At 31.6% G+C, this 22,280-nt stretch overlaps 1 long non-coding RNA gene across 1 annotated transcript; it reads left to right on the forward strand.

The window, feature by feature from the left end:
* The first annotated feature begins 2,913 nt into the window (after positions 1 to 2,913).
* Positions 2,914 to 17,163, forward strand: LOC111628534. Its single transcript, XR_002757190.1, has 3 exons — positions 2,914 to 3,246; positions 4,110 to 4,165; positions 15,754 to 17,163. It is a non-coding gene; the product is annotated as an uncharacterized LOC111628534 (long non-coding RNA).
* The last annotated feature ends 5,117 nt before the right edge of the window (positions 17,164 to 22,280 follow it).

The raw sequence follows: 22,280 nt of genomic DNA on the forward strand, positions 1-22,280 counted from the left end.
TGTAAAGCTATATCTGTTCTAATTATATTATTATATCCGATTAATTATTAAAGTATTGTCGAAAATCTATGAATTTGTAACAAGCGATTTCACTCGATAATTTTCTTAAGTATTTTATCGATTTTGTGTGAAGTTTTCAAAAATGTTCCACCGAGTATCGCTATTTTTTGTTGTTCGTATGTTAGTTTTAATCTCGAAGATTAAATAGTTAAATTTTCAGCTATCCCGGAATGACCGTTTTGTTACGTAAACCTCTTCGTTTACGGGTAGTCGCGACATGTATAAGCTGCATTCCACAAGAAAAACGCATTCCTTATTTCGTGAAAATTTTGTGTTGGCTAAAATAGACCTCTTCGAGTGGAATTTAGTATTATTCCTACCTAACCCAGTAACGCGCTAGAGCTTTATGGGGCCCAGAAAATTTTGAATTAAAAGGTCCCATGTACTGTACAGTGTTGACTTCGGGGAATTGGTTTGGGGTCTCCTTTTGTTGAGGCCCGGCAACTGCTCTTTTTATTCATCGGATAACGCGCCACTGACCTACCCCGGTCATTGGGATGCCGCTAAGCGGATATCGAGCTAAAATATTATTATTTTACGGAGAAAACACTTTCTTCGTCCTAAATAGGTGTAATTGTCGTATGTGCATCGACGTAACGCGTTACATAGGAACGAGAAAAACACAATGGACGAAATTTCGTTCAATTCTACTGGACCGAGACGGAACAATTACAACTTTGTTATCGTGATTATCTTTAACGACAGATGCGAATCTCTGTCGCGTTACGAAATGCGATAATTAACTGCATTTCCGAATTCGAACGGAAGTCGTTGACACTCGAACGATTATCGTCGCATGGAGCAACTCTATTGGCTCCATTTGTGGATCCGCGTAGGCCAATTCGTGCATCATTTATCCGGAATCGCGTTTTACGGATAATATCTACATCGAATATCGTCATCGATTATCGGAATTTCTAAGTATCGACTTCCGACGGATAATCGCGGCGCTCCGATTCTCCGGAAGATTTGTTCGTCGCGCGGTCGACGACCTTCTCGATTCATCTTCCGCCTTTCGCGACGTTTCTTTCAATTCTTTTATGTCGTATTTCCGATTTTCCATTGTTTACAAAATTCTCCTTTACCAAAGGACGAGTGTTTCGCATATAAAATAAATAAATTGTTTATGAAGAAATACACGGGAACTTTTTACAGTTCGCAGACTTACTAATTTATTGTTCTGCATGCTTTGATCACATTGCTTTGACTATTTATTGTCGAATTATCGTTACGAAAGAGTCTGTCGAATACGAATATTCGCGTGTCATTAGTTCGAACGAAACTCGGGTGATTTTACCGAATTAATCGAAAAAGTTTTAAGTGTATAAAATACGTTTTTCCGCCTTATTGTTTTGAATAAGAACTGAATATTGTTTAACATAGTTTCTAGGTGACGGTATAGTTTTCCTTTGTCGTTCTTTCGGAGATGATGCGGTCAAGATTGGAGAAAGAAAAGATCGTTGGGTTTGTAACGGGATAGCATTCTTCGTCAGTCGTATAGGCAAATTGTGTTTATTATATCCAAGAATGTCGAAAGCTCGGTATGGGGAGGGAGTAGAGCGAGCTCCTTTCCCTCCTTTTTAAATAAATGAAGTATGTGGAATGTTTCTTTATTAATTAATAAATAACGATCTTAATAAAAATTTTATTTTATTTTTTTGTTAGTTAAAAATAACAATAATTTATAAGAAGTAGAAACAACTACGAGCCCCAAAGTTTTCTCATCTCCCACTCGACTGTATGATTGGAATCCGACTCCGAAACTCGGTCTTATCGAAAATATCATTAATTCGTTATAAAAAAAACCTCTTTATAATCGATTGTAAAGATTCAAAATAATAATATTTTTATTAACTCCAATTATAAGTTACATAAAATTTATAATTAAGTTTAAATAAAATAATAACTTTACAGCAAACAGAAAAAGAGCTTTAATAAACACACTTATAATTCGATCAAATGCAATTACATGCGAGAACAGATTAGAAAAGTTTTAATACAATAGCACTCAGCTTTTGTGGCAAACAAATGAGATTTATTGCTAGATGACTTACCTATAAGACACGCGAGCATCCCGTGAAAGTGAGAAATGTTCCGGAATTTCGAGCCGTTCGACGAGATTTAGTTAAGCAGAAGGAAAATGTCACCAGAGCGGAGCAGAAATATCAGAATTAACGACGTCCAAAACTAAAAAAGGAATTTCGGATCCCGTACTTTCCTCGATAAATAAAAGAACCGAACATCACATCTCTGCAATAGAAGATTAAAAATAAAAATAAAAGTTACTAATTGTTCAGATTCCCCTATCGAGCAATTCAGAGGTAAATTCGGGCGGAAATTCGCTTGGGAGAATTTCCGCCCGAAGACTAATAACTGGAACGAAACCGGCGTCATCAAAGCATTATTATCGAGGAAACCACCGGTCAGTCAATGTCTTCCAAAAATTAACTCCATTTTTGAACAAATTAAGTTTTAGAATTATAATTTTGTACCGGAAGAAAGATTCGACAACTACAAATTCGTTAAACTTTCTTATACTTTTTGGGATGGTCCCAAAGACAAAAAAGTAAGCAGATAAACAAGATTACACGCTCCGTCATCCGATGATACCGTCGCAACATTCCTCATCTCCAATCAAAAGGAACGAGTTAAACGGTGCGCAAAATCTAGAACACAAACTTTCGTTTTCGAATCCATTTGACTTTCTGGGATACAAAAATTTCCGGCGATACCAGACCATCTTAAACACTCTCGGTAAGTGAAATATAACCTTCTCCGGATTTTATACCCGCCTTAATGCCTCGGCCCGCAAAATTTCTTTCGTCTAATTTTGTGAAAGAAAGTTCGTCTTCCCGCCCTACTTTTCCACTTTCACCGTTTCTTCCGTTGGCGGTCGCATCGCACTCGAAAAGAGCGCGATGCGACCAGAGCGACGACGCGCCTGCCGGAAAATTTGGCCTCGTCCGCGATCTTTTCCGTTTTCTATCCGGCGATTTTTGGGCGGAAGAAAGTAACCGAGAAACGGCGTCGCCGCCACCGCGGCGGTTGCCATAGCGACGACGAGTCCAGTCTCCCGGAATCAATCGCCGACTACGGCAGGTCGTCGACGCAATGGCGGAGCCCGTCCACCCACCGACGCTCTGGCTCTGGGAATCGCCGACCGCAACTCGGCGGCCCGGGCAATAGGTGAGTGTTTCCTCCTCCATTTTTTGCAATCGCGGCTGGATTTCCACTCTCCCACCCTCTCCGACCCGTCGGCCTTCGGCCACCGACCCGACGGTCCGGTTGATCGGTCCTATTGGAAATGGGTCCGGCGAGGCGCCGCCGCTTCCCGTGGTCCTCCCGCCAGGAATTGCGATCGGGAGACGCTTCTTCCGTAGGGAGCGAGCACCTTGCGCCACGACGCTCGACTGGTTTGCGCCCGTGATGCGAACCTACAAAAATAGATTTAGAGCCGGGTGGAGAAGGGTGTAAGACTGTCGGAACTTGTTTCTCGGACGTCGAAGGATCAACCAAAAAAAGAAAAAAAAGAGGGACGACGCGGAAGAGAGGAGCGGCTGCCGCCATTTTGTCCGGTCGGAAGGCGACGGAAAGTATCGATCGGTCGGCCCGACCCGGCGGGCGGCCGCGCCGCGCCATCCTCTGGCCACTCGGCCGACCCGGGCTTAGACAAGGGGATCGGGCCAAAGTAGAGAGCGGGCCAAACCACCGACGCATCCTTCGTCAGAATTTCCTAGAGACGAAATCGCTACCCGTGCGAATATCCGGAAGCGAGAATTTGCGTCGTTTCCGGATGCGGGCCTCGGGTTGAGCATTGAACCGCCGCGTCGGTCCGGGGAGAGCAAAATCGGAAAAAGGACGGGAAGCGGGAATCGGTCCGCCCAGACTGTTTCCGGACGAGCGAAATCGATGACCCGCATCGATTTCCGGAAGGGGCGGCGACGGCGACGACGACGACGATGACGGCGGCGCCGTCGGCCGGAGAGGCGCGGGCCTCGCCGCGCGGGTCGGCGGGCCGAACCACATCTAAGCCTCTTGTCTCGTTTCAGGTCTTCGAATCGGCCGACGGATAGCATGAAGCCCGGGCAGGCCCCACGGACGGCGGGTAAGTCTGTATTTTGTTCCGGGTCGGGCAGCTCGTCCTTCCGGAAACTTGAGGGGGCGCGAGTTTCTTCGGCCACCCGGATCCGAAAAGCGGCGGGTACGGAGGGCGTCTCGCTCTATTCCGGATATGACGTAAAGGGGCGTCCTCCGAATCCGGTCGAGTTCGCCGAATTTCTCAAACAAAGGGCGACGAGTAGGGTGCACGATACGTAAAAAAAAAGATATCCGCGGATCGAAAGGGGCCCTCCTCGCCCTCTTTCCGCCGATGAGCGATTCGGTCGCACGAAGGAAGCATTTATACGAATTACGACGGATGGCGGATATCGGACGTTGACCGGAAGCGAATACAGTTGATCGGGAAGAAAGGGGTGTCAGAGAGTCCCTAACGTAAGCTTCTTCGATAAAAGTCATACGAAAAGGTAAGTGAAAAGTAAGAGAATAAAGTAAATAGGGAGAAAATTCCTTAGATGGGATTTTTTTAATTTTCCCCGTAATATCAGAAGCGGTCCGTGCTTAGCTTTCGCTGTTTATATTTCCCGGAAGCGGCTGTGGGAAGCTTCGGATTTTTCTCTTCCAAGATGAGACGATGACGTCCTCTTTTCTTACGTTGCCTATCCTGTCCGAGATGAAAAAATGATCATCTTTACTTTTTTTTTAATATCCTCGTATTTAATCGATAGCCAAACGAAATTCTATGGTTAAATTTCCGGATAATCATCCGACGTATTAGTCGGATGGATGCAGGAGAGAGACGCAATAAGTGTATTTTCTTGTTTTCTTCTAATTTGGCTCCTTCCCAACTTCTTCTCTTTACTCTTATTCCTATTTTCCGGGTGATGACAATTCTACGGGATCCGTCGTTTCGTAATTCGTCCACTAGATGGCGACGGCGGAAGTTAGGCTTTTCTCGGTTAAGTGAGTCGGGAGTCGGTCAAACGAAGATCGATTTTTCAGTCGGTCATTGCCGCGAAGGTGATCCACGCTTTTGATCGCTTTAATCTCGAACTAGAACGGAAACGGTCGAATGCGGCAATGCCAACTCTTTTCACGCTTCGGGATAAATCGAGGCAAAACTAACTTGGCTTCCGTGACGCTTTTCCACACTTAAAAAAACGAAAAAAAGGGGGAATTTCGGTTTTAGTGAGAAAGTGAAGCAAACGTTTGTTTTCCTACGAGAGAGTTTTTTCTAGGGTAAATTTCAATACAGTAATTGATTTTTTAAGGAAAGGTTGCTGTGTCGGTTTTTAAACCGCGTGTTTAAATAATTAAATAAATTCAAAAACAATTTATTGAATATATAAGTGCATAAAACTATATTTTTCTGTATTTATATTTCTATCTCTACTAAATGTATAAAGCAGTTACAAATTGCATTTACAATAGAGTAAGAATTTCATATGCAAATCGAGGAAATAGTGTATTATTGTTTCGTATGAAACACGTCCCTATTCCATCCCATTAGTGGATAAAATGTGCATTGTAAAGGACTTAAAGGCAGGACTATTTCAGTTGAATTTTAATGAATAAATCTACTTCAAGGAGTCTTCGTTCAGATAAGAATGAATGGACTAAGATTAGAGAATTATTCCAAAAATTGATTAAATTTATTTATGCTGTGTGAAAAATATAATGATAAAAAAATATTAAATATTTTTACAATTTATTTTATGTATAAAAATATTTCAATCTGTTAATAAGTCCTTTATAAAACGTCAATTAAAAAAAATGATTTGTAATTTATAAAAGAGAAAATTCTACTTTTTAATATTGGCGAATGTGCTGTAAGTTTACTTTGTGTGCATTATTAGAAAATATTTAATTACCAATTTCTTCGAATAAACTTCGGGTTAAAAAGCATGGGAAACATGTTGAAATACTGTATTGTATAAGGCAATAGGGTTTTAAGATAAAGTTTATAATCCGAATTCATTATTTTCGATGATAACGAGGAGTGTTTTAGAATGACTCGTAAGGAGTTTCACTAAAATTCTGCCTGTTTAAATTATCTAGAATCTGACAGAACTTTCTATTCCAAGATTTACGGAAACATTTTTTGAAATAAAATAATTAAGGTATTTCTTTCAATTTTTACTCACTTGTCTCCTGCTACAAGGTAATAAACCCCGGCTGGAAAAAGCTCCGGAGTTCGTATTAATTCGTAGTGAGATATTGACACAGTAGTAAATGCCTGTGGATATTTACAAGTTAAATATAATATACTTAATTTAAATTAAAATATTTTTCCTATAGGATGGATTGAGTGTTCAGTTGAAAGGAAAAATACACCATGTATAGTATTTCTGTAAAGCAATTTTTAAAATATTTACATCAAATCACATAAAGGAAAATATGCCAAATAATTATTCTTGCAATTAAAATACAAAGACGTTTCTGGTATATGATTAGGGATTTTCGTAGTCACAATTACGATTTTAAATGAATTTCTCTATAAAATGATGATAATAATGTGTAAAATAGCTATTTTCCTTAGTAATATGATTAACATATTAACATTTTATAAATTAATTACTTAATAAAGATTTTGAACACGTTTTAAATGGGAATATATATGGTTATAACTATATAAAATGTAATTTAAAATGGGAATCTCCATAATAAACATTTGAGAATTTAAATAAAATAATAATAAAAATAAATACTGTGCAAATTTAAAAAGCGCAATTTAGTGTATATAAACTTAAGCATAAAATCAATATAATTCCATTATATTTCATTAGGTAACTATAATAATTAGAGTTATAATAGCTCCAAATGATATATAGTCTACAATTATTTTAAGCAACAAAGCATGAAGAAAATACATTATAATTTTTTAAAATTAATAGTTTAAATTCGTAACTTTTCTTCGTTGTAAAGAGTAACACTATTTAAACTTAAAAATAATTATTTTATTTTTAATTTATGAGAAATTCTACATAATAATACTAAATTTTTCCATATTATAACAGAAATTTTCGTTTCTCGCTATCTGTTTCGCCTTTATTTTAGACTATTTACACGTCTAAGATTAATTAATTTCTGTTAAAAATATACAAATATAATAACTAAAAGTTTAAATTATATATTATTTTTAAAAAACCTTACATAGATAATGTAATAAAATGTTCTTTTATTACGTTTGGTTAAGGTTGCGTAGCATAATTGGTTTGAAGTTGAAATGAATCTGAATTGAAAACTTCAAGTTTTAATAGGCCTATAAATTGAAGTTTATAATTCGAATCGATTATTTTCGATAATTCAAAAATTGTTGCGTGTTTTTTAAAGTTTAAATAAACAAATGTGATTAGAAGTCGTTAATTTATTCTTTCTGGAATATTGTCTGACCGAAATGAATACTGTATAGTCATATTCTTTTCGGTCTTTAAGAAATGTGGTAAATATTATAGATTCATAAATCTCGATAGCTTTAATTTAAATGAGATTAGATCTACTCCGTATTGCTCTTAAATTTCTAAAAAATTCCAAAGAAATATATTATACTATCAGAAATCTATATATGTCATTCCGTCAGAAGCACTGACTGAATATCAATACTTTATAAGAACCTCTATTACGATATATTTGTTAAAGTTACTTAAGTATAGGCTAATAATAATGCATACGGACTGTCACATCAAGTTTATTCTTTTAAAAATTAATTAAAATTAATAATTTTTCGGTCTCATTTTATACATAATTCTTAGAGGATCAGAATTGAAATCGAAGGAACGCATTCATGTATTTTAAGTATTAGTAGTCATATAAAATACTGCTGAAACTGTGTGATTAACAATTCTCTGTAATTTTCTGTTTAATAATAATAATAACTTCAATAACGTGCAGTCGAAATAAAGTTTATTTTAGACATTTATAGAGCTTCTGAACCGGAAACGTCATCCAAAGACGTTTTGGGTTTTAATGATTAATATTGATATTCCAGTCTTCGCCATAAATAATGTTGTGAATTTTATATACAATGCCATATGTTTAACTCAAATTTGTAGATCACTTATCATTTGAGAAGGAAGATGAATAATTTTATAAAAATATTCATTCCAGAATAATCCAGCTAAAAGATTATGTAGCACTACTCAAGTAAAAATAATGTACTGTACTGTACGTTATTGAAGTTTAACACATTGTTTTAGTATTAGTCTAATGTTTATTTAGGATTTGTGTATAAGAATATTTATAAACTATTTATTATTTGACTTACTTGATAAATTAAAATAACATTAATTATATTGTTTCATTTATAAAAATTGAAAAATGACTATTTATTATATTGTTTAATCTAACTTTATACATCATTCCTATTGTTATTTATGTAATACTTTTTATAATTGTAATACGTCATAATTTAATCATTAGAGAGGCTAAACTTTATGTCCATCGTTTATAATCTTTCTCTATTTTTTTCGATTAAAGATAGAAATTTTCGTGTTTAATCTTCGTTTTCGGATATTATTTAAAAAAACTTAAACTTATGTAAATAAAATTAAACCCTAAATTTTAAATATTTTCCACAATTATTTGTTTAATTCATTTTATTTGCCGCAATGTCTGCAAAATTTGTTTTAATCTATTACATCTGCAGCATGGACAAATTTTTAAAATTTTACGAGACTAATTTCTCAACAAACAATTAATTTTAGTGTTGTTTTAAACTAAATACGAAACGTCTGCATAGTCATTACAAATTTGTTAACATATACAGTAAATTGTGATGATAATATATCTCAAAAGATTGTTACAGGCACGTTCCTTGTTTAACACGATGCGTCTATGTCAATCATAAACTATATTTCGAACAATATCAATAATTTCATCCTATTTTTCACGTAATAATTATCTTTTTCTTAAATATTCGTCATAGATTCGTAATTGAAAATATATATTAAAAATTTTTTTTGTTATTTAGTTTTATGTCCACCAGTGGCCGAAAAGATAAAACCACAGAACATCGGTAGTTAGTTGTTGGTGATTAGTTCCTAATCAAAGAGTGAAATTTTCCGGGTTTTCTTAACGTGTATAACACCTAAATAAGGGCGAGTTTCCTATAGAAAATTCCCCGGGAGGCACCCCCTTGGCAGATTGCCCAAGTATTGTATTGCCTTATCCCATCAATTCAATTGAATTCAATCCAATTCGTTCTCTTTCTGTAAAGATAGGCGCGATACCTGTTCATTGCATTGCTTGTCAGTTTGCAACTAGTCAAATAATAGTTTGGTTGAAGTAGCCAAATTATACAAGATTATCAACTTTATACAGTTAATTTTTTATACGTCCTTAGCTTTTAAATATATATGTATTTTTTTATTTGTAAATTATATTTTATAGTCTTATTTTGGCTATAATTAGTCGAGTTTTACTGGTTGTGGCTAAAAGTTAGTATTGGAATGAAACTGCACAGTAAATTATGATTATTTTGATATATTTTTTATTTGGTCATCTTATTACCACTAAGAAGAGCGATGTTCGTAAGCAGTTCTAACTTCAGTAAATCAATGAGAAACAAAAATGCTGCGAAAGAAGCAGAATATGTTCAAGTGTCTGTTCTTCAAATCCAATAATGACATTTGATGAATAATGGAAACCACATTCTTTGTTTTGTTTTAAAATGTACAAGATAAAACGTGACTTTTAAGTTGTAAATCGCTTGATATAAAAGTCCAGTAATTAGTTAGTTAAATATTGAAATCTCTAGATACATAAGAGGTTTTTATTTGCTAAACATTATCATACAATAGCGTAATAATGACAAAATCAAGAAGTTAAAAATTTGGTAATTATTCTAAGATTAGCATGATTAATTTTGAATAGGTTAAGTGTAATATTTTATTTTAAATAGCTTAAATAGAATCTTGGAATGCTATGAATATAAATGTAAAAACTTAAACACGTTGATAAAATTTTGTATCCAATTAGCATTCGGTTTACAATTGGAAAACCGTTTTATCTTTCAAATATTTAAAGTTTTGGGTTATTTATTTTTTTAAATTAGAATACTAATTACTTGTTAAATTTAAGTTATCACAAATTGAAATCAAATTTTATCTTATACAATTTAAAACAACATTCTTATTCTCGAATCTATTCTGTTTTTATAATCTTTAGAAGCACCTTTTTATGTAGTAAATATAATGATTTAAACATTTGCATTATATAATATGTCGTTTTAAAAATTAGTCGTGATTAAAGTTGTTAAACTAATAAAAAAATGAAGAGGCGAAACAGTTTTTTATCTATTATTGACTGACTGTTTTAATTATGATAATTTATTGTATCCTGTTGCAAGAGTTATAAGGTTTAATCGCGATTTTTTAGCTATAAAAACCAGATAAAAATTTATTACTATAACTTAATATTCTATTAATTAAAATGAAAGACTCGATATTAATAAATGTTATTTTAGCTAATATGAAATATCAAAAAATTTACTTTTCGATTTTTTAATGCATTAATTTAGTTATTACCACTGGAATTTTAAAACGAAATAAAAATCTCTACTAATGAAGAAAATTTAACTTTTTCCTTTTGATTTATCAGCGAAGATTTCATTGTATTGGCTACTCTTATTAGAGATAATTAAACTGTTTACAACGGTTAAATTATCTCTAATAAGAGTAGCTTATACAATGGAATCTTCGCAAAATTAAAACGTTTAAGCATACTATGGGCTACTTGTTAACTCAAGTTTTTCTTGTACGGACTTATTTGACCCGTATTGAATTCAATTTCGCGGACGAGGGTCTTGAGGAATTTAATTGAGCATTCTATAATAATGTACTGTACGAGGAGTTGATCTGTATCTATCAGCAATGGAAAATGATTCAATCGAAGTGAAATACTCTATAAACAATTAGGATCAGCTAAAATTCAGTTTCTTATTATTACAAATTACAAAAATAATTGAATTGTTTCGAACTCACCATTAGTTATAGGTGTAAATCTTGTCCCTCTATAGAAAAGATTTTTAACAACGATTTCGAAATATCGTATCCGCAGAGAGTATATGTTAAATAAAATTAATGATGAACTTTTACATTTCAATTGTAAAATAAACTATATTTAATTTGTAAATATTCATTTTTTTCTTGATTTAATGACAATGAAATTTTTCAAATGCAAATATTCCTGTAAAAACTTTCCAGTTTATTCAGCAAAATGATGGCCATTTCCGAAAGATAATAGCAAATATCATAGACGAAAGAAATATCTTTAAATGTGAGAACGAAAGTTTATCCCGCGACGGAATCCTCCTCGCAAGATTAAATGCTCTGCAGTGAAGTTATGATCGACCGTCTTACCGTTGCGTTATGTTACATTACAAGCATTATACTCGAATATAAAGAAAATGACTGCAATGGCGACACTAGAGGCGCTGTTGTTTAAGCCAATGTTCATTATTTCAATATTTCTGTATATTTTCTAAGATTATTTATCTATATTTATAGTTTTATCTAATTGGAAACAACGACGTTGAAGTTTAGACAAAACACTAAGCTCTTCACAAGGACGTAGTTTACAACTAGTAACCATAAAATAACTTTGATAATTGAAAAACTAATGGAGTAACTTAGTTTATTTATTTTTATTAACTAACTGGATACACAAAATGACTGAACTACGAACTTTCGGAACACTCCAGAACTGTCCTATGCTTAGATGATTCTGAAAATCAAATTAATTTTTGAAAAATGTCATGAACTCCGTTGTAAGGGAGTCTATTTTAATATGGTTATTGCGTTTACTATATCTGTAAAGAAAGCATAATATGTAATTATTTAACATTATAAATTTAGATTATAGTAATTGTTATTACTATTATCTTTATCATTGAGCGTAGATAAATCTGTTTACAAAGTTTAATCAGAAGCATTTTATGTTTAACTTTGCTATCAAGTTTATAGATACGTAATCGGTGACTTTATAATTAAACCTTTTATTTTCGTTATTAGAAATATTTATAGAAGTAGCGATTAAAAGTTTTCATTTAATCGTTGAAAAATCTTGAATATTTTCATTTTCTTACCATTATTTAGTTTATTAAAATTTATTTTGTTTAACCCGTAATTAACACTTGAAAATTTAATATAGTTGATTAAAACAAATCGAACAGTTTTACGCTTTAACTTATTCTGAAAACAACTCGCATGTATAAAATTTACCGCCATATCATATTTTATTATTCGGTAATAAACATATGGACTATATGAAAATATTCAATTCTAGATATCTGTATAATGGATTAAATTGTTTCTCTAAAAATTGTTCATGATAATGTATTCGCCTTATCCATAATATCTTCTCTGTATTTCGCTGCATGTTAAGTTCATTGTCTTGATATCGTTACTCAAACTTTCTCCTCTTTATGGAATTGGATTATCAGATTTCGGAATGAAGTTTATCGTTGACTGATTCAACGCTTATCCCAAATCTCTTCGAGATAAAAGATAAAAGTTTTGAATCAGTCAACGATGCCAATCAGCAGCTTTGATCAAAATCTAACATATAGGTGCAGTACACTAATCTATATCTTAGATTTGGCTGATCTAATCTTAAATCTATATTGATATTTATTTTAAATATCTTAAGAGACGTGGTAATTCCAAAAGTAAAATGATGGAAGACGATAGCTTAGGTTTGGTTTGAGTCTGATCTATAAGTTATGCTTTTTACGTAATACAAAATGCTCTTTTTAAATGAAAAAAGTTATCACTTTTGTTGTGATGATATATTTTTGTTAGAGTAATTTTAATTTGTAAAAGCCCTAACGGATAGAATAAGATTTGAAGAGAGATTACAATACACTGCGAGATACATGACCAATTCCGATATTGCCATTAGGAGGGAGTCGGTGAAATCGTACGGCATAAATGAGGATGGAAAAACGAAATCTGGAAAAATCTCGAAGTTCCTGATCGGATTTGACTCAGGATATTTCATCTCGGCCAGAAAAGCAAGGCAAGGTCTTTTCTTACTGCCGTCAGCGCTCGAATCCGATTCATACATTTACAGTATTGTAATTTTTCTTAGACAATTTGAGTCTGACTTTATGCTCTCATCCATTGTCTGTCTTGACTGATTTTATTATGGATCAGACTCACCCGTAATGGGCGAAAAAGAGTTTTTTTTTTTTTTTTAATAGTGTGTGGTGTTTAAAAATATTCAACCGATCTCTCCTGAAGGTAAAAGAATTCATATTTGCGCAGTTATACGAAAATAGCAAACATTCGTTTAAGATTATATTTATATACATTTAATGTTAGAAACAAAATGAACCATAAATAGAATTATTCGTTTATATTTTATTTTTAAATTTTTATTTATCTACTGAAATAATTTTTGCATATGCATATTATTATTAGCATGACAGGCAAACAATTCAAATATAAATAATATAAAGTTGAATATACTTTTATTACGAATAAAGATAATATATGCAATTTTAACTACACTTTACAGCGAATATGATTTTTTGTTTTTGTTTTTATATTGTTGAGTGTTGTTTATTGTCAGCAATTAAAAAACGATTACTGTTATGAGAGCAGAAAGAGAAACAAATTAACTCTTTGCTATGAAATTTTTTATAGTTACGGTTCATTTAGTGTGAACATAAATATGATAAAAACAATCTGAATAAACAAGTTTATATTCGTACTTCTGTATTTATCACTAAATGATAAATAGTATAATAGTGATGGAAACAGTAGAACAACAGAAACAGAATGATAGAATTAACATGAATCCAGAGGGTTCAGGTCGATTGACGTCCCGGGCGCAGAAGAAAATATTGAGCCTCTTAAAAAAAGAGAGGGGAAAATAAAAAATACATGTTAATCATATTTTTAAATAAATAAAAAATATTATGTACTATTAATGTTTTATTTCCTATAAAATTATATTCAACTTTTACTGCTGATTGTAAAGTTGTACGTAATTAAAATTGCACATATGAAACCAAACTTGGTGTCATTAGAAAAAAGTGTAAAGTTGGGGTTTTGCGGGGTCCTTCTGAAGTCGGGGTCTAGGTCTAGTGCCCGCTGTTAAATCCGCCTCTGCATGAATCTGACTATAAACCCATGTGTGGATTTACATGACGGAAAGACTAAAGAAACGACACATTCTCGATCAAATATAAAGACGTGTTTAAGGAAATTGTTTAAAAGTAATCCTGCATTATTAAAATATGTTCAGAAGACGGTCAATTAAAAAATTATTTAAAATGTACTGTACAATTAATAATGTACAGTATAATAATCATATTTGTAAACTGTTTAAATGATCCAATAAAAATAACATAATAAGTACTATACAGAACTTATTACGCCATTTTATCGGATCATTTAAACAGTTTACAAATAGGATTATTATACTAATTTCGATCTTCAAATATAAATAAAATCACTCCTCTTACGGAATTATTTCATCTAGTTTCAAAAATATATTTATCCTGTTTTATCATAAATTAATTCGCCCTTCATTATGGTTTATTTGCTAATGATGCAGTGACATTGATAAATATAATAAAAATATTTATAATTTGTTTATTGCGTGTGTTTATATCAGAAGAAAAGAATTCATAACAAATTTTAGTGTTCTGTATTCTCAGTCAGCTGTCTACCATCTTATTTTTATATCTTTGTAAATATTTTGAGTGTTCGTCCAATTCTAATTTCTGTTTACTTCTGTTTCACTGCTTTTTTATAATATATATATATATCATAAAAAATTTATGAATTATATACTCATTTATCTTTCTTAATTCCGACTTATTTCTTCTAAAACAATCGAATGGAACTTGATTTTTTCTAAGTAGAAAATTAGTTAGATCTGTATGATGATGTCTTTGTATCTCGTCGGGTCTATTGCCTTTAAATCATTTAGTTTATAGTTCTGTTTATTGTTATAATTGCAAAATAAATAAATCATAACAAGTTTAAACTAATTTATTTATTTTTCAGGTGTAAATTTTTTAATAGAATTTATAAAAATTTTATCAATAAAATCAAATTTTTCGTTTATATATTCAATCGAAAATATTTTTAACATAAAATTTCTTTAGAAGCTACTTTGGTTTTCATATAATAAAGATATAAAAAGGTCAAAAGTCAAGTTTGGTTCTATAACGAATATACTGTACTGTACAGTACAACAGATTTTTCTATATTCTAAAATAGGTTTTCTAAAGTATTAAATAAATGTCATTTCGTATATATAGACATTCTTAATAACTTTTATAATATATGTTTCGCATTTTATTATAATAACAAAGTAATTTATTAAAATCGTTTGTTCTAAACGCAATAAGTAACACCGTACCTTTCCTTGATAATTTCAAAATTATAACTTATCCATCCGCTTTAATATAAACAGAATAATAATAATAAAATAGAGACAATTTCTGTTCATTTTTATATTATTGATCAAGTTTATTTTTATCAAATCTTTTTTATATCGTCGATCTTTCTTTTTACTTTTGAATGAAATCATTTAAACTAATCCGGCTTTTAATATCGATGCGAGCGAATTCTTAATTCATTTGCACACACTTTTTTTTTAATTTGCATCAATTTAATTTTTTAGATGGCAAGAAAAATAATAATAAAAGAGAAAAAGTATCAAGTTTCATTTCGATAATAATAACGGAGGGGAAAAAAACTATGGGAATGACCTCAGATAAGTGAAAACTGAAAAAGATAAGGTAAGGTTAAAGATATGTGAATGGCGGAAAATCGACAAGAGGAGTAACGGGAGGAGGAGCGATGGAAAGGTGGAAAGGCGGAGTATACAATCTTCCATGGGCGATATTTGCCGAAAGACATCTTCTTATCGTACATTTATTGACGGAGAGGGTCATTCGATTTTCTGCTGATCTCTCCTTCCCTATTTAATCTACTTCCTCGAGTGTTTTATCACTTTTTTTCCGTTATTGCATATTTAAAAATAAATTTGTATTTCCGATTTAAAATATTTTGAACATTTCAAAATAGAATGGCAATAGTATAATAATTTAACGTAATAAATGCGAATTCGAATTTTATTTATTATAGTAGAGCAATGTTTCCTAAAGTTTCGACATCCGTGTATTCCTTCTTAAATTATCGTAAGTACTGTGAACACTTTTGTCAAAAAAACGTCTTTGGTAAGCTACCCAAATGCAGCACTCATCGCAATTTGAGTAGGAGAATTCATACGAAATATATACGTGTAAAATAATTTATTACAGTATTTTTCTTAATGATTCGTACGGCCGTCGAGAAGTTGTTCGAACCCGGGTAGAGCCGGCCTCTTTTGATATTTTTTTCTTTTTTGTTTTTGAACAAATGAAATTTATAGAATATTTATTAATAAAAAGCAGTCTTAACAATTTTATATTTAGTTGGTAAAAAATAACATTAATTTGCAGTAATTACGATTAGGAATCACTTTATGTTACTTTTACTAAAATTAATTTGGGAAAAGCTGAAATTACCCAAGAAAAAACTGGGGATTTTTCCCTGGATCCTAAGTTATCTTCGGGGTCAGGGAAAACTCTGAGACAGTCCTAATAGTAGGCTACTGTACTGAACAGTGCTGTGTACAGTATATTACTGTACTGTACAGTGCTGTGTACAGTATAGGTGTCAATTTTCTGTACAGTGCTGTGTACAGAAAATTGACACCTATTCCCTAAGACCTTTTTCGTATGACACTTTGGGAAACACTCAATTGGAAAGAACGAAAATGTGTGATTAATAGCAAACTGTTTTTGTATTTTTTACCGTATAATCTACTAAAAAATGAGAATATATTATATAAATATTTAGGCTATTAGCATGAAAATGATTTTTAAAAAATCTTTGTAACTAACCGAATTTCGTTAGTATAGATTAAATAAAGTAAATAGAAAAATAAAAACGACATTTCTTTAGAAATTTTCAAGTTATAGGAAAAAAGAAAACTCGAATTAAATGAAGAAACTCGAAAAAAATCAGACTCACAAGGAAAAATAATACATTACTAAAAAAACGAAGCTATACTTGAAGATGAGTTGTATTTTATTACAGTATTATCATTATCATCATTACTATTATTACTATCATTACTATTATCATTACTATTTACATCATTACTATTATTATTAATGTTAATATAAAAACTCCGACGTTAAAATAAATTGATACCGAAATTATTTTTACTCGAGATTAAATTGAGTGGACTCATCAAGGAAAGTTTTTAATTACTGTATAAGAAATTAACTTTCTACGTGGAAAAAAAATGCCAGAAAAAACTTCAGTTCTTTATCAATAACGTTCAAGAAATGAATGTAAAATAAAAATAAAAAAGAAAAAGCACATTTCTAAAGAAATGAAATTAATAAACACATTATAAAGTAAAATTTCATATAAAAATACCTCTTTATTACTACAGTATTTTATCATAAATTAGATATAAACTTTGTTATTTTTATAGCTAAAGTCGTGGGGAGTATGGAGCACTTCAGCTAAAGGGCACAGGGAGTTGACTTTTTCCGGGATTTTACGCGAATAAAAACACAAGTATCAATTTTTAATTTGCCATTACTGATAATTTGTTAACTTTTCTTTTTTATTGCTTTGCCCGAATTTGGAGAGAGGGAATTTGGAATTTGTCCTCTCCTACTCCACTCGTACGGCCATGGATAAAGTAATACAATAATGGACTAAACAAAGAAACCAAGAATTAGAATGTACAGTACAGTATGGTACACCAAAAAAATTTTACTGCTCTGTTCTATTATAATATATCTATCACAATAAATATATATATACAGTATCTATCACAATATATATATAAGAAATTACACAAAACACATAGAATTATTTTTCCACTTGATGATATTGGTTCTTTAACTGAAATGAAACTATAAAGTGAATTTAAGGAAAAGGACTATCAAAATTCCTTTAAATATAACACTTAAGTTTTTCATAAAGATTTAAACTCGTTTGTTATGTCTTCCATTGTTGTCTGTTATAGTAATCCTGTCATAAAGTTGTAACCTGCCGCCATGAGAGATCCGTTTCGAAACTCGGTCCTGATCCTTATAATTCATCATAGGCAACACGGATTGTTCTTCATCTCTCGCTCATTATAGTTGATCTTATTATAATTAGGATTACCTTAACACGCGTAATTGTGATAGCATCGAATGCTTCGCGTTAATCAGTCAGAATATTGTAAGATAAAATTTTTAATTCTGCTAGAATATATTAAATTTCAGGACAAGATAACCATCATTCCAGAAGAAAATATAGAAGTCTTTACCAGTCACACAGTTTTGATATTCAAATTTTTTTATAATAATTACTTTACAAAATGAAAAATAAAAAACTGAAAAAAACAACGTGAAATTAAAAGTTAAATTTCCTCAAAAATTAAAATTACTAAAGAGAAAATCAATATTTAGTGCAAATGAAAGAATGGAAAACTCCAATAAAACAAATAAGAATGTCAGTAAAAGATATGAATTCAATTAAAGTTGATAGGAGAAAATATTTAGGAACTTCGCCAAATCATAAATAACTTCTAATGAAGATAATTGGGAACATATTTAATATAAACTACAACATAATTTTGCAAAAAGAAATAAACGAAAAATAATAAAAGTTATTGTTAAGAGCAATATGTCTTCCTAATTTTTTATAAACTGAAGTTCTAAATAAAATATGGGGGAAAAAAACTAATAACTTGCCAAAAGAAAGTTTTGAAAAGATTCATAGACGATAAGTGTAAATAGGAAAAACACCGCTGATATGCCTTTTTCTATTGCTGCCAATGCAATCAAATGTTGCTTTGCTGTTAGAATTCTAATATTAGTCGAAAAAGAAGGCCCGAAAAGAAATTTTTTAAACAAAAGAAGATATAAAAGAGACGCGTGGCGATATTCAAGTTCCATTAAGTGTCGATATATTAGACATGTGAAACAGAAGAAGAAAATTCCGAAAACAACCCAAGATATGATCCGGATAAATTATAGATAAACCGTTGTATCTGAATAGGAAGAATCGCGAGACTGCAATAGGATCTCTCCATGGATTGGAAATGCCGCTTACTACACAGTAAAAAAATATACTTCAATAAACTATCGTGTAGAATTTCTTTCAAATGATCAAATGCCGGCCTAGTTTTCGAAGATACTCGTAATGAGGCACGAGGGCATTGTACAGTACATTTAATGAAATTCTGTATTTAGTTGTACTGTATTGTACAGTGTGTGTTTATAATCTGTGATTGCCTTAAAGAATAAATTACTTTAAATAAATTATCTTTCTTCTATTTAAACTGCGATATTCTGTATATAGATTAATGGTAGTTGCGCCTCACTAGCCATTTTATTGCTCTAAGACTTTAATAATTACATATTTAGTCTATATAAAAACACATTAAACGAAAAATAAATATTTATAACGTCATACTAAACGGAGAAAGCGATTTTCTAGAAAATAGTTCTGTAGGTGCGTTAAATATAATCTCATTTCGGAAAAATGTATTACTTCAATTTTGACTCCAGGCAACGTGTTGTCTTCATCTGCTTTGTTGTAAACGCTATATAATAATGGTGTAAGAAGCAATATTGTATAACGTTCAAAGCATTTTTCTTATTTCTATTTTTTTTAAATTACAAAGAAAAGATCACTTTCGGTTCGCAATATAAAAATATTTTACTTTAAGCAATTCATATTTTATTAATTCAAGCATACATTTGAGACGAACACTGTTGATATAAATGCATAAATTGAATAACTTTCTGGTAACCCTGTACGTTGTAAAGAGAAAAAATAAAGTAAAATCTGCTTACATTCTTTATTATAAAAGAAGTAGAAATATTTCCGTTACGATAAATCTGATCATAGGCAGTTTTATTAGACATGAAAATGGAATGAATTGTAATTTATGAAGATTTATTTATAGATTTTAAAATGTTTGAAAAATCGTGTAACATTATTTAACAGTATTTGTAAATAATTCAAAAATCGCCATTAATTACGATATTAAATTGTCCTACATAAATATAGAGGCGTTTTAGCATTTCTTTTCTTTTTCCCTTTTCGTAGAGTAAAGTATTAACTAGAACATTAAATTTATTTGAATTCTTCAACGTTTATGAACATTAATGTTTATAATAAAAATAATTAAGTTAATTTCATTTAGTTAGCGAAAAAACTCGGCAAGAAAGTGTATGTGACCCACCGGAAGTCTAAGAAGTTCTCTTTCAGCCCGCACTCTAATGAGGTTGTTTATCATTATTCTAAACTGACAAACAGTTTCGTTAGATCTACGTAAACCAAAATTAACAAAATAAATTTTAAAGAATATTTAATTTCTTATACTTTAAATTAGTTTTATATTGTCTATAGCAGGGGTGGCCAACAAGTCGATCGCGAATGCAATTTTGGTCGATCACTCCGATGTCTTGACTTAATGTGTTACACTTGTAACCGAACGCAACACAACTGTAGTGATATCGGTCCTCCGCGGCCTCCCTTGGATGCGGTTTTGTCGGTACATGTTAGGGTTTCTCAAATGGGATCCCGGTTGTTTTTTTAATCCGGGAAATATCCCGGGAAATCCGGCAAATTTCTTAAAAATTCACTTTTTTTCTTATTTTGTGTTAAGGTTGAAGAAATTTTGCAAATAGAAAGCATAATTAACTCATAAACTGTCAGAATACATTTGTATTTATCAATTTTAAACCTACTTATCAGTTTCTTAAGTTTTTGCTCGTTATAGCATGCCACAAATGGTCAATAATCAATACGTAGCATAATTGTGACATGACTCTCAAAATTGTTTAAATTGTCGGAACCTGTAATATCTGAAATAATTGTGCTTATGCTGTCTAAATTTTTAACCATGCCCAGTAGCTTCGATAACTGAGTACCGCCAGGTTGTACAAATTGGACAAAGATACAAACGAGTACGATGTCTGCAAGTACGAAGTTTTTCTTCATAAACCTGATTATCAAAGACAAACTAACTGACGAATTATTGGGCTATAAGCTTGATGTTTCTATTAAAACAATCAAAATAGACAAATGAAGAATACTAGAGAGCAAAAGAAGTACTACAATCTCGAAAACAAACTAGAAATCTTCCAGGCTACAGGTGGGGGGAAAAACATATCTGTCTTCTCTTAAATGCATTAAACACGATTCCAATCACATCAATTGAATCGGAAAGGGTATTCTCGGTAGCAAGACTTTACATTACTAAAGTAAGAATTAGATTGAGTGATCGGAGTATTGACATCTTTGCTTTTTAAAATCTTATAGAAATTTACAATAATATTTTGTATTAAGTTTTATTTAATTTTTAATTTATATTTAAAATTCAATTAATTATTTATTAAAAATAATTAATTCTATCTCGGGATAGAATTGATAATTGATTTTATTCCGGGAAACAGTGCACTTTTATCCTGGAATCGCGGGACAAGCAAAACACCGGGAAATAAGAAACCCTAATCAATGTGCAATCCATTTGCGTACAGTTGTAATGTATACAAATGTACACAAAGGGTCGTAAAATCGAAAAAAAGAAAGGCAGAAAGATGGACAGAGAGAGTAGGTCGGGACACGGTAGAGAGAGGAAGGGTGAAGGGGTGGTCCCCGAAAGTGACAACATTGAGTTTCAATTTTTCTTCTATTTATAATGTAAGTACCTTTTCTTCATGTTTTAATTAAATTGTGGCTTTTCTTACCTACTTAAACATAGTTTGTATTTCACACCTCCCTTAGCCTATACCTAGGACAAGTCGATCGCGACACTGTTTTAAGATAAAAAGTAGATCTTATGTACGCAAAAGTTGGCCACCCCTGGTCTATAGCCTCTATTCTTTATTACAAAAATCAAGTAACCCATTTCACTTTGAACAGATATTTATTGAAATTATATAGTCACAGAAATGAACTAATTTAAGATTTCTTCGAAGTGCTGTTGTTCAAAATTCGATAATAATGTATAAATATGTGAAAATAAAACTATATAGATGATTGATAACGAATATTTTTATAATACTTCTCAGATTTAACATGAATTTATTTATTTTTATTTGGAATTATTATAACAGATGAATACTGTACATTATTTTG

This window comes from Centruroides sculpturatus, unplaced genomic scaffold (genome assembly GCF_000671375.1).
Source record: "Centruroides sculpturatus isolate CEXI.00-Female unplaced genomic scaffold, Cexi_2.0 scaffold65, whole genome shotgun sequence".
In the NCBI taxonomy this organism is placed as follows: domain Eukaryota; kingdom Metazoa; phylum Arthropoda; class Arachnida; order Scorpiones; family Buthidae; genus Centruroides; species Centruroides sculpturatus.